Raw genomic sequence first — 14,248 nt, 5'->3', positions numbered from 1 at the left:
CCAGAAGTCTCCCAGTGATGCATGTTCCATAGATCTTTGCCCCCCAAAAAGGGGGTAGGGAATAAACTATATTGGAGCAAAGTTTCCCTATTCTACTGGAATTAAATTAGCATTAATATGAGGTAGTTTGTGATTAAAATGTCCATTGTAATGTTTAGAGCAATCACTAAGAAAATTACTCTAAAAATTGTTAAAATCAACAAAGGAATTAAAATATACTATAAAAGATCCACTTAATGCAAAAGAAGGCAGTAAAGGAGAAATGGACAAAAAGGACATGAGATATATAGAAAACAAATAGCAAAATGCATATATAAATCATAGGTCTTTGCCAGCGAAGGCCCAGGGCTTTGCCAGGAGCCCCAGTACAGACTGGCTGAGATACCATTCCAGGTGGATGTCTTTCTCTTCCTAGACAATGATTTGAAGCAGATGTGGGCCATCTACACTGTCTAGGGGAGAAACACTCTGAAAGGCCCCCTGTGATGCAGAGGACAGGGTACAGGCCTTGGAGTGAGATGTACCTGGGTTCAAATCCCAAGTCTCTCACTTAATAGCTTTGTGACCTTGATCTCCTCGTAACCTCATTCATTATTGTAAAATTGCCTAGATGTGGCCATGGCTGTATCAGCTTGTCCCCTGGATGACCATGGTCACTTAGTGTGACACACTTTTTTTTTTTTAGCTCCAGGCTTGTCAAACAGCCTACCCAATAGCACACCTGGGTAGCTTTGCATCCAGGAAGAGGATATGCAAGTCAAGGGCATGTTGGAGAGTTTTATGTTCCTCACTGTAAATTCATTCATTCATACGTAATGCAAATAGGTCAGATAGATCACCCTACCCTTTAACAAAGAACAAAACCCAAGGTAAAATCTGCTGGGAACCCCTTCCATAACTTTGGGCATTCTTATGCTTCTCTAAGATGCATTTGAAGTCCCAGGCCCTGCCTTTTCTACCAGCCATCCCTCACTCCGATTTTCAGCTTCAGCTGCATTCTCACTCTCCACTGCTCATGTTGTAGTTGTTTTTCTTTTTTTATCTCTTTTGAGGCACAACACTTTCCTTCTTAATTCTCACCCACAACCTCAAATGCCAATTAGCTCTTTCAAGTAGATGTTTAGTGAAGATTTGTGTGGGTGGAGGGGTGCAGAGGAGGATCAACAACTCTTAGCAGATAATTTAAAAGACAGTATCATACCTTCCCTATTCTGTTACCATCCTTTAAAGTGCATTTCATTAAACTTCAGTTCTTTCCTTTACCATATTCATTGCCCTTCTCCCTTTTCCCCCCTCCATTATCTCTTCTCTGTTCTCTCTTCCCCTGAATTCTTGTTCATGAGTCCTTCCCCACTGAGTAAATTTATGAAATTTTTTATTGTTAAAATTAAACTGTTTAAATTTAGTATTCCTATTGACTGATTGTCCTCGACATAATGTTGTAGTAACTTAATTTTCAGTCTTTCTGCTTTTCTAACACGTATATAGGCTATAAATTCTCCCCCAAATATTGCTTTAGTTGATTCCACATATTTTAAGTTGCAGCATTTTAATTGTCATTTTGTTCTAAATATGTCTTAATTTTTAAGACTCGTGTCATTTAGAGGTATGATTTTTATTTTCTGAAAGAAGGTGACTTCTTTATTGTTGACTTCTAGCTTAATTTTATTGAGGTCATAAAATACGCTGTGTACAGTTGACTTTTAGAAATTGGTTGAGATTTTCTTTATGGTTTTCTTTATGGCTGAGGATATGGTCAATGTTCATAAGTGATTTGTGCGGGCTAGAAAAGAATGGAGTTATAGGTCACAGTGTCCTGTATATATACACTAGGTCACACTTGTTCATATTGTCAAATCTTGCATATCCTTGCTGAATTTTTTGTTTAAGTCTGAGAGAGGCATGCAAAGGTCATTCAATATGATTGTGTATGCATCTATTTCTCCTAGTTCTGTCAATTTTTGCTTTACATAAGTTGAGGCTTTGTTATTAGGCAAGTACAAATTCAAATGTTATATTTTACTGATTAAATATAAAGAATTAAATTTTTATATCTTGTAGTACGAAGTGCTTCTCTTTAACTCCAGTAATGCTTTTGACCTTAGAGTCTGTTTCGGTTTCATAGCGGCATAGCTACGCCCATCTGCTCTCGGCTGGGTTGCTTGATCAGTGAGGCATCATCACTTATCCCTGCTTCAGAGGGTAAGCTAAGAACTACAACTCCCAGGACGCCTTTCCTTTCATGATTCTGGATGAAATTCAGCCAATGAGGGGCCAATGACTCAAGATTTGGATGCTGGATGAGGAGCAGCCATTAATCTTCCTGAGAATCACCCACTGTTGCTTTCTTGAAAGCAGATTTCCTGTAAAGACAGCTTGCTGACTTTTGCTCCCTGGTCTTTATGACCCATCCATTTCAAAGGCTGGAGAAGCCTCTAATTCCCTGGATTAAACGAATGTCTTTACTCAACATGCCTACAGAGGCTTCTGTTTTCCCTGACTAAACCCTTGATATCTCTCGTTGCAAACTTCTGCCTTCAAACTTGTATCCTTATGTTTTGGATGTATCTTTTGTAAAAATAATATAATTAGGTATTTTTATAGCTGTTTTTTTAATTTTAGTTTTAACTCATTTTTTTAACTTATTTTTATTGAGTTTATTGGGATGACGTTGGTTAACAAAACCATGCAGCTTTCAAGCGCACGCTGCGTCTCCAGCGCACTGCTGCGTCTCCAGCGCACTGCATCGTGCGCCCGTTGCCCAAAGCCACGTCTCTTTCATCCCCATTCATCCCCCCTTTGCCCTCTTCCACCTCCCCTCCCCCCAGTTGTAATTTTTAAAGAATCATTTTGTCCATTTATATTTCATTTATATGGTAAAGTTTGGGGTTTAAATTTATGATATTGTTGTATGCCTTCTATTTGTCCTGCATGTTCTATTTCCCCTTTTCTTTCAGATTGATTATATATATTTTTCTCATTCCATTTTCTCTCCTGCCTGCTAATTTGTAACTTACACAATATATCATGTTTCTATTATTTTAGTATTCAGCCTAGAAATCCAGATATTCATATCTAACATATCAAAGTCTGAAGTTATTCAGAATGTTTACTCTCATTCTGGACATACAAAATATTTAAAACTTAACTCCATTTACTTTCCTCTAACATATATTATTACTGTTATTTATTTCAAATATATCTTAAACCCACAAGTCATAATTATTATTTTATAAAGTAGTCATATTCTTTCTTGCTTTGCACACCTTCTATCTGGGCTTATAGTACTAATAAATCCTTTAATATTTCCTACAATGAGGGTTTGCTGATGGCAAATTTTTAGATTTTCTTTCATTAATCTAAAAATTTTATTTTTGCCCTCATTTTTTGACTCTTCAGTGAAATGTATTTCATTTTCATACATCATACAGTGATGCAGGGCATGTCTAAATACTGAAGATCTCAATGAAATGTGGTTTACTTGGCCCAAAAAGGTATATAGAGGTTGAAGAGCCTGAGAGATAACAATGTCTCTTACCTTCCCACCACGTAACCACACTTTTCCTAAGCTGCTTCAGCAGAGTTTGCAGGTGTGGAGCTGAGGTATCATCCTTGAAAGGCCTAAATTCTTACTACTAGCAAGTACATATGCAATGTTACAAATTATATCATGTTGTCTCTGAACCTGTATCTAGCAAAAACTCACTCTGAGTGGTTGTTCTGCATTCCCACTAAATAACATATTATCATTGCTTAGCTCTGGACCTGTGCTGTGCAATAGGTCCTCACATAACCAAGATTAGACCCAAACTGCTCTACCACCAGTAGGTCCCATTACAGGATACAGGGTGAGGTGTCCCTGTAAACATAATGGCTCCATGAAGTACAACATCCCTCAAGAACAATAGGTCACACAAAACAAACATTTGGCAGGGTAAATGCTTCCAGAAAGACAATGAAGCATCACTTAAGTGACAAATCATGCCATCATTTTGTTTGATAGAAAAAGTATGTGTTTCCTGATACCAAAATTGATGTGATGGAAATAAATATGTTATTTTATATGTATGCATACACATATTTTCAATAGTTAATAAATGCTTAAACAGCAGCAGATTTTAAAAGCATATAAGTAAGTTGATTATTAAGACCAGGATATAAAACCAAGATGCTATATTATAAACCTTGTCCCTTGCTTGCAAACCTTTGTAAGGATTGTAAATCTTCCAGAACATGTTAACAAAGAAAGAAAAAAATTTTTCTCAAAAAATTATCGTTAATAGTTTGAAAGTCGAGTTTCATCACAAGAGACAAAATTGGAGGTAGGGGATGAGAAAGATAGTAGCCAAAAATGACTACCAGAATTTTTCCTTTTTCTGGCTTGAGCATGCTGCTGGCCTTTGCACTCAGGTGAGGAGGCACTGGGAGAAGAGTGAGCTTGCAGGGGAAAGACAAGAATGCGAATCCAGACTGGCGCATGGAGAGTCTGAGATATTTATGAGACATTTGAGAAGAGATGGAAAGGTAGGCAACTGAACATGCAATCTGTCATTAAGCAGCTCGGGTTTGAAAGATTTATTTAAGCGTATCATGTAGATGGCAATTAGTACTGTGGAAATGCAGAAAATCACCGGGGAAGAGAAGAGAGCCTAAGGTGATGCCTTGAAACTGAAGGTCTAACGGAGAGGAGGTGAACCCAGCAGGGGAGGCAGACATAATTTCAGATTTATGCAGAATATTCATGCAAAGACTTCCCACATACCTTTCACCCAGATTCCCTAAATGTTAACAGTTTACTGCATTTGCATTATCACTTTCTCTCTATGGATGCCCATTAATATGAATCATTTGAAAGTAAGTGGTAGATGTTTTGCTCCTTTGTCCCTCAGTATTTAATATGTATTTCCTAAAAACAAGGACGCCCTCCTACATAGTCTCATAATCATCCAGATCAGGAACTTAACATTGATATGATGCTATCAGATAATAAAATACAGACTTTATTCAGATTTTACCGATTGCCTTAGCAACGTTTTTTATAGCAAAAGCAAATCCCTGAGCACCCAGTGCACTCAGCTGCCAGGTCCCTTTCGTCAGAGGAGAGCCTTCCGACGTGACACAGTGTGCTGCTGCTCATATGTTTGCTGATTTACCCAGGAGAAATTCATCCAGTTTTATACCCAATGAAGATGCTAAGGCCCTCTGGGAGATCTAAAGAGCTGTGACTCACTGACGAGAGTACAGGGGATTGGGGCTGGTGGAAGGACAGTCATTCTTGGGAGAAGCTTGTTCCCTGATTTAGGAAGCCCCTGCAGTGAAAGACACAGCTGCAGGGAAAGCAGTGCAGTGGGGACCCACGTGACAGCCAGGTGGGGGCCAGCCGTATAGAAGCTGCACAAGTCCCAGAGGAAGACCACAGGACTCTTTGGTTCGCAGGCTGGCCCTCAATCCACTGAGCCACACCAGCCAGGACTTCCCTTTCAAAGTACCTCCTGCCCAGCCACACACACTGGTCTACCATGTGGCTACATGCAGCTCTTTTTGAGACAACCGGGGAAATTTGAATATGGACTGGTAATTAGATGGTATCAAGGCATTTTTCTTCATTTTGTTATCTGTGGTAAAGGCTTAAGGAAATGTCCTTTTTAAAAAGAGATGCATACTGACATACGCAGGGGAGAAAAGACACAGCATGTGGGATTTGCTTTAAAATGCTTAAGAAAAAGAAATACATGATTCAGCTCTGGTTGGTGTGGCTCAGTGGACTGAGCGCCAGCCTGCAAATCAAAGGGTCACCAGTTCTATTCCCAGTCAGGGCACATGCCAGGGTTTCAGGCCAGGTCCCCAGTAGGGGGTGCTCGAGAGGCAACCACATACTGATATTTCTTTCCCTCTCTTTCTCCCTCCCTTCCCCTCTCTAAAAATAAATAAATAAAAAAAAATTTTTTTTTTAAAGAAATACATGCTTTAAAATTAGTAGTCTTCGTAATTTTAAAATCTGGGGAACTTACTAAATTATTCTCTCTACTTTTGTCTACTTTGGAGATTTTCATATAAAATAAAAAAGGAGCATAGGTCACATCCCCCTGGTGTTTGGGTTGAATGATGGGACATCGTAGCACACCCCCAAATCATTCTGGGCTGTGACAAACATTATCCCCATGACTCTGCTAACTCAGCTTGGGCTCCCTCCCCTCACAAGCTGAAGAACAGCCTTAGTTCCAGGGTCCCAGACCTGTGCTGACCCGAGTTAGTTCCTAAAGGTCTTATCACTGTTTCTCCTAGTTAGTTCCTAAAGGTCTTATCACTGCATGAAATGTCATGCAAACACAAGTCCCGATGGCTCAGCCCAACCTGTCAGAGTTCTTTGGGTGGGTACACAGATTCTTTCAGTCCCCTGGGGCTCTTACTGCACCCTGCAGCAATTTTTAATGGCTTTCAGCTCTCACTTGCTATTTGAATCTTAATTCACATGTCAGTCCAGGAAAGCATGCTGAGCAGACCCATGACAAGCTCATACCATCTGCATTAGTATTTTCCTCCATCATCTTGACAGTTGAGAGTTGGCCATATTACAATTCAGAAGGCACTCTGTGTTTGAAAGGAAAATTATGGTTTTTCAGAATGCAGCTGGTGTGCAAGTGAATAGGATGAAGTTTCTATGAAGCTTTTTATTTTATGATATGAATATAATAAAATGAGGATTCAGCATGTGATTCTACTTTAAAAGAACAACCAAAAGACACAGAATTTTGGGGACAAAGGCAGACAAAGCATTCTGTTCTACAGTAATAATTTTAATAAAAAGCAAAAAGAGCAAAACAATCATTTATAAATGATTTCTTCTCTGTTGGAGAAGTGGACAATGTTATTGCTGTATAAATTACTTGGAAATGAGCTCTTTTGGTGCCTAGTTAATATACAATTTTTACAGCACATTTTTCAGTTTGCCAGTGAGGCAGGAAAAACTACAATTCACTTCAGGAGAGAACTTAGTTAAGGTACGGTCCACAGGTGGGACAGAACCTGGCAAATTACTCCGTAAGTTTAGGAGCAAACTAAACAGACTTTTCACATGTGAAAAACAGGGGCAAGACAACACAAGCAGAGAAGGAGTGTTTTCAAGTGTCCTTTTACTTCAAGTCAGTTTTGTGCATTATATTAGGACACCTGCTTCTGAGAAATACATTGCACATGCTACCTGCCTGGAAACTAGATGTTTCAGTGCTTATGTGTATTGATTTTTTTTAAATTATATTTTATTGATTATGCTATTGCAGTTGTCCTCAGTTTCTTTCTTGGTCACCCAGTGGCCGTGGTGTGCTGATAAATGTTTAACAACCAACTCTCCAGGGGAGTAACTTGATATGCAGTATTTCCCCTTCTCTGTGGGGTAAATACTGCCACCTTGGCTGATTTCAGGCTACCAACGTGACATCACTGAACAACAGGGTTGGGAAGAGATGCACACAGCACACCGTTATACAGTATCTCCACCACAGAAATACAATAGATGTCAATAACCTCAAGAGCGTAGATCGTAAAATGTACTAAAATAATTAGAAAGTGATGACTTTTGAGCATTAACATATACCTTTAATATTGTATATTTAATCATAGGTTTTTATAATTTATTGATCATTTTTAATGATGGCTGTGTTTAACAACCAGCTCATAAAATTCCTGGAAATGTAACAGTCTGTTCTCGGGCTGGTACGAGCCAGCTCCAGCACACTACTGGTATTCTGGGCACCTCCAGGTGGGACTGAACAAACCAGCTACCTGCCTAGTCCTGCCTTCACCAAGACCTGTGTTAGTTCTGCAGAGTAATTAAAAGCCCCAGCTCTCCCCTTACCAGAGATCGCAGTTCTTCCTCAACAGGAGATTCCGTACCACTCAGCAGAACTGGAGCTGCTTCATGGGCTAGCTCCCTCTGATCTCAGAGCTGTCATCCCTGCCGAGTCCAGATGGTGCTGCTGGACTGTTGGAGTTGCCTGAGCAGACCCCCGGCCTTCTGCCCTCTCCTCACCCTCTGTTTGACAGATTTAATTCAAGGCCCTGGCACCTCCTCCTTCCATTTGATGCAAAGCCAGCAAACCTAATACAGGAAGAGCCAAAGAAACCAGGTGCTAAATCACCCACGGTCAGGCTGCTCACCAGCTTTCCAGCCTCCCAGTGGTTGGAGGCGGCTATTCCTCCAGGACTTTTCTAAGCCAAATATACCCCTTCTACCTTACACTATAGCGTTGTATAATCTCAAGGATGGATGGGACCGTCCGATCATTAAGCCTAGACCACAGCATGCCTGAGCAGCCGCCAGCCCTCTCCACCCTCCCCAGCCTCTCTTTTTTCCAGCTGTAAAGCTGCTGTCTGCGGGCTTTTATCCCTTGGCCTTGAGCCATGACCCACAGGCAGGAGCTGTCTGATAGCTGACGGTGGAGGAAGCCAGAGGAAAGGAACCTGCTGAAAGCCAGGCATATGGTTAAGTGCTTTACATCCACGATTGTGTTTATCGCATTTATAGGTGATGAAACAAAAGTTTAGCAAGATTGAGTGACCTTCCCCCGGTCACAGAAGCTCTAAGTTAATGAGTCAGGATTTGAACTGGGGCTGTCTAGCTCAAACTGGCACCATTCCCATCAGTCCATGTTGCCTTCCAGAAAGTGTGACGACTCTGACAGCTAGCGGTGACTGTGGCTGTTGTGATGACTTGGCTCCTGTAGTGGGAATGAAAAATGTATCACCTTAAGAGATGACACTCACGTTTCCTTCAAGGAGGAAGCCGTCTTTGTTCAGGAAAATGCCTTTAATAAGCCACCCACGGCAGAAAGCGCAATCATGAAGGGTGTTGGCTGGAATCAAATTAAGGAAAGGAACAGCGACACGGCTGTACCTAACATAAATGGATTTGGTTTATCCCAAGAAGGGAGACAAGTAGCATGTGGAGTGGCAGGTGAGTGGGTTCCTCTATAGTGTATCACAAGAGCGTCTTATGAATGTGGGTGCCGTGTCTGCATTGCTGGAACATCCTCCACTTCCTCCCACATCATTGAAACACACAGGCACATGTGCAAGCACACACATCGATTCATTTGAATTTTGGTGTGTGTGGAAATGGGGGAGGGAACCGAGTTTCATGTCTCAGCTGACACAGCATACGGATGACACATCACTGTTGCTTGAAATGAGGTAGCAGAAGTCTGGACTTAGGAGTGACTGCCCAAATATAAGTCCCTTAGAAATCACAGAGATCCAAAGGCCCAGTTAGCACACTTGTCTGGATCTTGGGGGTGGGGGCAGAAGGTCCCCAGTTGATAATCTGGGCTACAACAAGGAAGACCGCACCTGGTGGCTGGCTGCAAGGGGGACGCACTGTGGAACGGGAAGTGGAGGAAAACCTTAGGTGTGGCTGAGGGCACCTAGAACTTGTGCTTCAGTCAGGATTCCCCCTCAGGTGTGCCTGATGGGAGAAGTTTGAGACCTTCAAGCCCTTGGCCTCCGCAGAGGCCCAAGAGATCTGCACAAACCCAAAACATTTCACAGTGAGGGAACGTGAACCACCTGGGGGCCAAGGAAGGCTCCAGCCAGCTGTGAAGCAGCCTTCTCCTCACATCCCATCACTGGAGGATTGTGGGGCTAGGTGGCCTTAGGTGGCCTAAGGAGGGCACAGGCCATGCGCCGGCTGGCAGCCTGGAAACCTCATATATGCCTTTGGGGCTCTCACCTAAATGCCATCCCAGAGCTGAAGGCTTCTCAGTGGGCACATCAACCCCAGCTTGAAGGTGTTTTAATCCAGAGCAGAGCTCAGCAGAAGGGGAATGGGCAGAGGGAAGGTCCAGGAGGGAAGCCAGTGCTAGACGCCATGGAAGATTAGAGCCACCTCTGAAAGCATGCCGAATTGGCTGGGAGTCAGACTGCCTGGGTCCCAGCCTTGCAGCTGACTAAAGTGACCTTGGCTTCTGGGATTCAGATCTCTCATCTCTAAAATGCACTGGCCTCCAGAATGCTATTACTCCTGTGGCCTCAAGTCTGGCTCAATAGGTGACTTTCTTAGCGTTGCCTTGGAGCCTTGGTGGACAGGAAATGGCGGAGCAAGACTACTGAACTGGGCTGGGATGCTGGCACCAGGCCCAGCATAGTGCTTCATTCTGGCACGGGAGCCGCACCTGGAGGAGGAAATGGAAAGGCTTGAAGGAACGGTTTTGTATTCTGCTGTGTGAAGGGAGAGGTGCAAGGTCCAATCATAGACCTGGAATGGAAGTATAATATAGTTTTAAGAAAGGATTAAAACAATATATTCCTGAGATGGATCGTCTTTCAGATAAGAACAAATTTTAACACCATGATCTCATCTTGAGTCTCAGAGGCAGTTAAAAACAGCACCACGTTTCCTATTAGGCTTCAGCAGCAGATCTAAGAACACTACCTTCAAGGACCATGACAAGGATGGCTGTTGAAAGGGCTCCTCTCAAAACATCTGCATAGACTGACAGCAAATAGAAGGCTCACCTCCAGGTGCATAAGAAAGTGATAAGCTGATGTGTCCTGTTTTACTGACTTGAGATTCACTCTCTGAAATGACCATAAACCCATCTCCGAGAGCTGTGGCTCTGGACTTCCCCACACAGGTTATTCTGGTCCATTCGCTTCTGGGAGGGCCAGATATTACTTGGATGATCTTGGAAGCACCAGCTGCCTGCTTCAGCCTCCCACTGATTCACATTCGGAGTGCTCTCACGACTAGCATCTGCCAGGCCCTTAAAGAAGGGATCAGGCATGTCTCTCCCATTTCAACAGAGGGAGATGGGAACCCATGTGTCTTATTTACACAGAATAATTTCAACAGACCCGTACCTCTTATCAACACATTTTCATGATTCTTTCATTAAAACCCACAGAAGAGCCATTTCTTTCTCCTTCCCACTAGGATTCCAAATGATCCCAATTTCTTCTCTCTCACTGGAATGTCATAGAACTATCCCAGACATTTCTCCTTCCTTTCCCTCTTCACCTCATGCCCAACTGTCATGGAATGCCCTCTTAGCTGGGAGCAATGAGTCTGTCACTGTGACACTAGTAGCTTATCATCCGCTTACATTGCTTATCAGATCCTAAAGACCTAAAGCCCCAAATCCACATCCTGGCAACCCCATACCAATCATCAATCAGACAGATAGCATAAAGACATTTTTCCCAATACAGAATCATATATATTCTGAGTGACTGAGCTTTTGGCATTCAAGTTTTGACCAGTTTCAAGATGCTATTACTAGGTAATGGGAAGACCGTACACAGACACTGCAGTTTATGTTACAGAAGACAGACTGTTAGTTGGTATACAAGAGTCAAGAGTTTCAGGTTATATATGGTAACACTCAGAAGGCTGCTTGAACACATTGCGAGCCTTACTCCTTTCAGGTCGTAAAGCCTCTGAGAAACTGCATCCTCTTTTTAGGGCCTCTACCCCTGCTGAGTGTGCTAATGCCTAGAATTCATGGCCTCTTTCTTTCTTAACTCAGAGGAGGGGTGATGAACAACTGCTATAAAATCAGATGCGGGAGGTATTCTTCCACCACCTCCCACATAATGCAGTCTCATGAATGAACTCTAACTTCAAAGTATCCTCAAGAGGTAAACCGAACAGCCATCTTCCCTACCTGAAGGACTGAAAACTGGAGGCACAAGGACCACCTGACTGTACAAGTTCAATCAGCTGTGTGAGGGGAGAGCCAGAACCAGGATCTGGCTCTGCGCCCATGCTCCTTCCAGCAGGCCTTGTGGGGCGCTGTGACAAGTGTGGCCCAGCCACCTGACTGAGGCTGAGTCTACAGCCAGTGGAGAAAACCCTGGAGTAGGGGGCTGTGGTCCGGCTGTGGTCCAGCTGTGGTCCAGCTGTGATCCAGCTTTCTCTGCTCCCAGATAGGGCAAGGTTCCAAGTGATGCCCATGACTACAGATGTCACTAACAGCTGGAAAAGGAGCCCCCTTGGACAAATCTGGACACAGTCTCCGGCTGCTCTGTTTAGGATGTGGCCCATTAGCATGCTTGTAGATAAAGTGAGGAGGCAGTACTTACACTAAACAGCTAGATTGACTGAATGCAGCTTCCAGAAGGCCATCCCCTGGTTCTGATGCTGATATAGAAAGCATCTGGCCATGTCCAGAGAGGACAGACCTAGAGCTATCCTCCTAAACCTCTCCTGAGTGGTAAACATAAGATACATGTCTTGACCTATACAAAGGGGAAGTATCACCATTTTCAACTCTATAGGGTATATTACTAGAGTTACAGTGTAGGGACATGCACCTCATCCTGGACTGTGTAGCGTGGCATCTCCATTCCACAGTGCTGAACATTTTCCAATCGTACAACCATTACAGGGTGAGGTCTGATTTTAGCCACACTGTTTTAAAAACCAATTTCTATTTAAATGCATTGTGAAAAAAATGGAATTGTTTGACCTTATACACATTTTACCTTTACAGCAGAATCAGTACAGGAGTTTATAATCCCAAATGGGTGTTGTTGCCTTTAAAGTAGTCACCTTGGAGAGCTGTATGTTTAGTCTAGTGAAGCTGACCATTCTCAGAACATTTCTAGAACCATCCTTGAAAACTGTCTCCTAATAATGTTGTTAAACCTTTGTCCTTAAGGGTAGATTTATTTTTCAACAGATGGTTTTTTTTCATAGCCGGAGAGCATTAGAAGATAAATCTGATAAATAAAATGGGTGATGGAGCTTAGGACTACCTCTGAGGGGTGATGCAAAAAACAAGACCTGACTACAAGCGTGTAAGCCTTCTTTCCTTGCATCGTTTCAAAGATAACTCCCAACAGGACTTCTATGTGTTCTTGGCACATGCAACATCGCAGCTCAAGAGTATGGTCCTCTAAGGAAACAACCCTGATTATGGTAACTCTTGAGTGCATATGATTGGGTGTATTTGGTTGAAAAGGTAGCCTTCCTCATTTTCAGTCATACTTTGTAGAACCGAAGTGGAACACTCCGTTTCCATGGAAGGGAAGGCCCATCATCTACCGCCTGAAGAGCTGAAATGGAAAGCACTTGGTGTCATGTCTACATTATCTAACTCCCCCCAAAATGTGCAATGAGTACGTCCTGATACTTGAGTCTCCCCAGTTTAGAAAAATGGGTAAGGACCGGTCTCTGGAACCTGGATTAGTCTAGAATGGCAAGGGGATTGGAGTGTGTTTCCAATGGCTGTATCTACCTAATAAGCCCATAATACCAACTCATACAAAAAAACCTCCTACAGCTAAGCCGTACACAAAGCGTCAGTAGAGGAGGGGGGAAATGATTATCCTCCAGTAGCTTTCCATGATATAAACCAATGGCTTCTGGATGACAAGGGGAAATTGTCCACTGAAAAGAAAGTCCATGGTGTTTGGTTCTAGTGCACGCTTAAGAAAGTGTGTGGCCACTAGCTCATTGGAGTGCATTTTCAGCTGAGGCCAAAGGCAGCAAAGGTGCAAGAGGCTGCTGGGGCTGGCGTTAGTTGAAGCAGGGTCTGCAAATTCGGAGTGGCAAAGCAATTTGTAGAACGCCCCAGTTACAGAGCAGGACATTTGCCAACCAGTGATGTTGAAGATCATTCAATTTTACTTTCGACAAAGTGCTTCATTGAAAATGCTAATGAGGAAGTTCCCTAGAACACCATATCCTGAGTGTCATAGAAATATGGTCAAAATGGTGATTGATGGGGAACAGAGATCGATCCTCTAATTACTATTCACACTGTGTATTCTCCAAGCATCTCCCTTTCTCTCCCTCACACACATGCGCGCGCACACACACACTCTCTCTTAATGAAAAGCACGTAACTGCAGTCATATTCCACCTCTTCTGCACACACCTCCATCCAGTGGTTGCTTTTGAGTACGGTATTTCCAGGAGCCTTTATGAGTTAATGGGCTCTATTGCTAAAAGCAGAAGCAGTAGCACAGAGTCAGCGCCTTAAAATAAGTAGTGATATCCAAGTGCTTGCAGCAGACCTCGCTCCAAATTGATCAGCCAGGACGTTGTTCTTGGTGAGTGTTTTTAGATTAGTCTTCGTAAAACCACAAAGCTAGGCCATTTGCTTAAATCATCGTTAGAAAGAATGCTGAGTGCCCAGATGGGATTTCTAGTTTCTGTGCAAATGAAATCTCATTAGCCCAGATTTTATTCATTCAAAACTACTAGGAAAGCAGTAGGATTTGGTTTAGATGCTGCCAAAAAAGCAGGAAT

The sequence above is a fragment of the Pteronotus mesoamericanus genome, unplaced genomic scaffold (assembly GCF_021234165.1).
Source record: "Pteronotus mesoamericanus isolate MK-2021 breed Mesoamerican mustached bat unplaced genomic scaffold, CSHL_Meso_final contig_221, whole genome shotgun sequence".
NCBI lineage: Eukaryota > Metazoa > Chordata > Mammalia > Chiroptera > Mormoopidae > Pteronotus > Pteronotus mesoamericanus.
The sequence above is the reverse complement of the archived record's forward strand: the minus strand, read 5'-3'. Positions refer to the sequence as shown.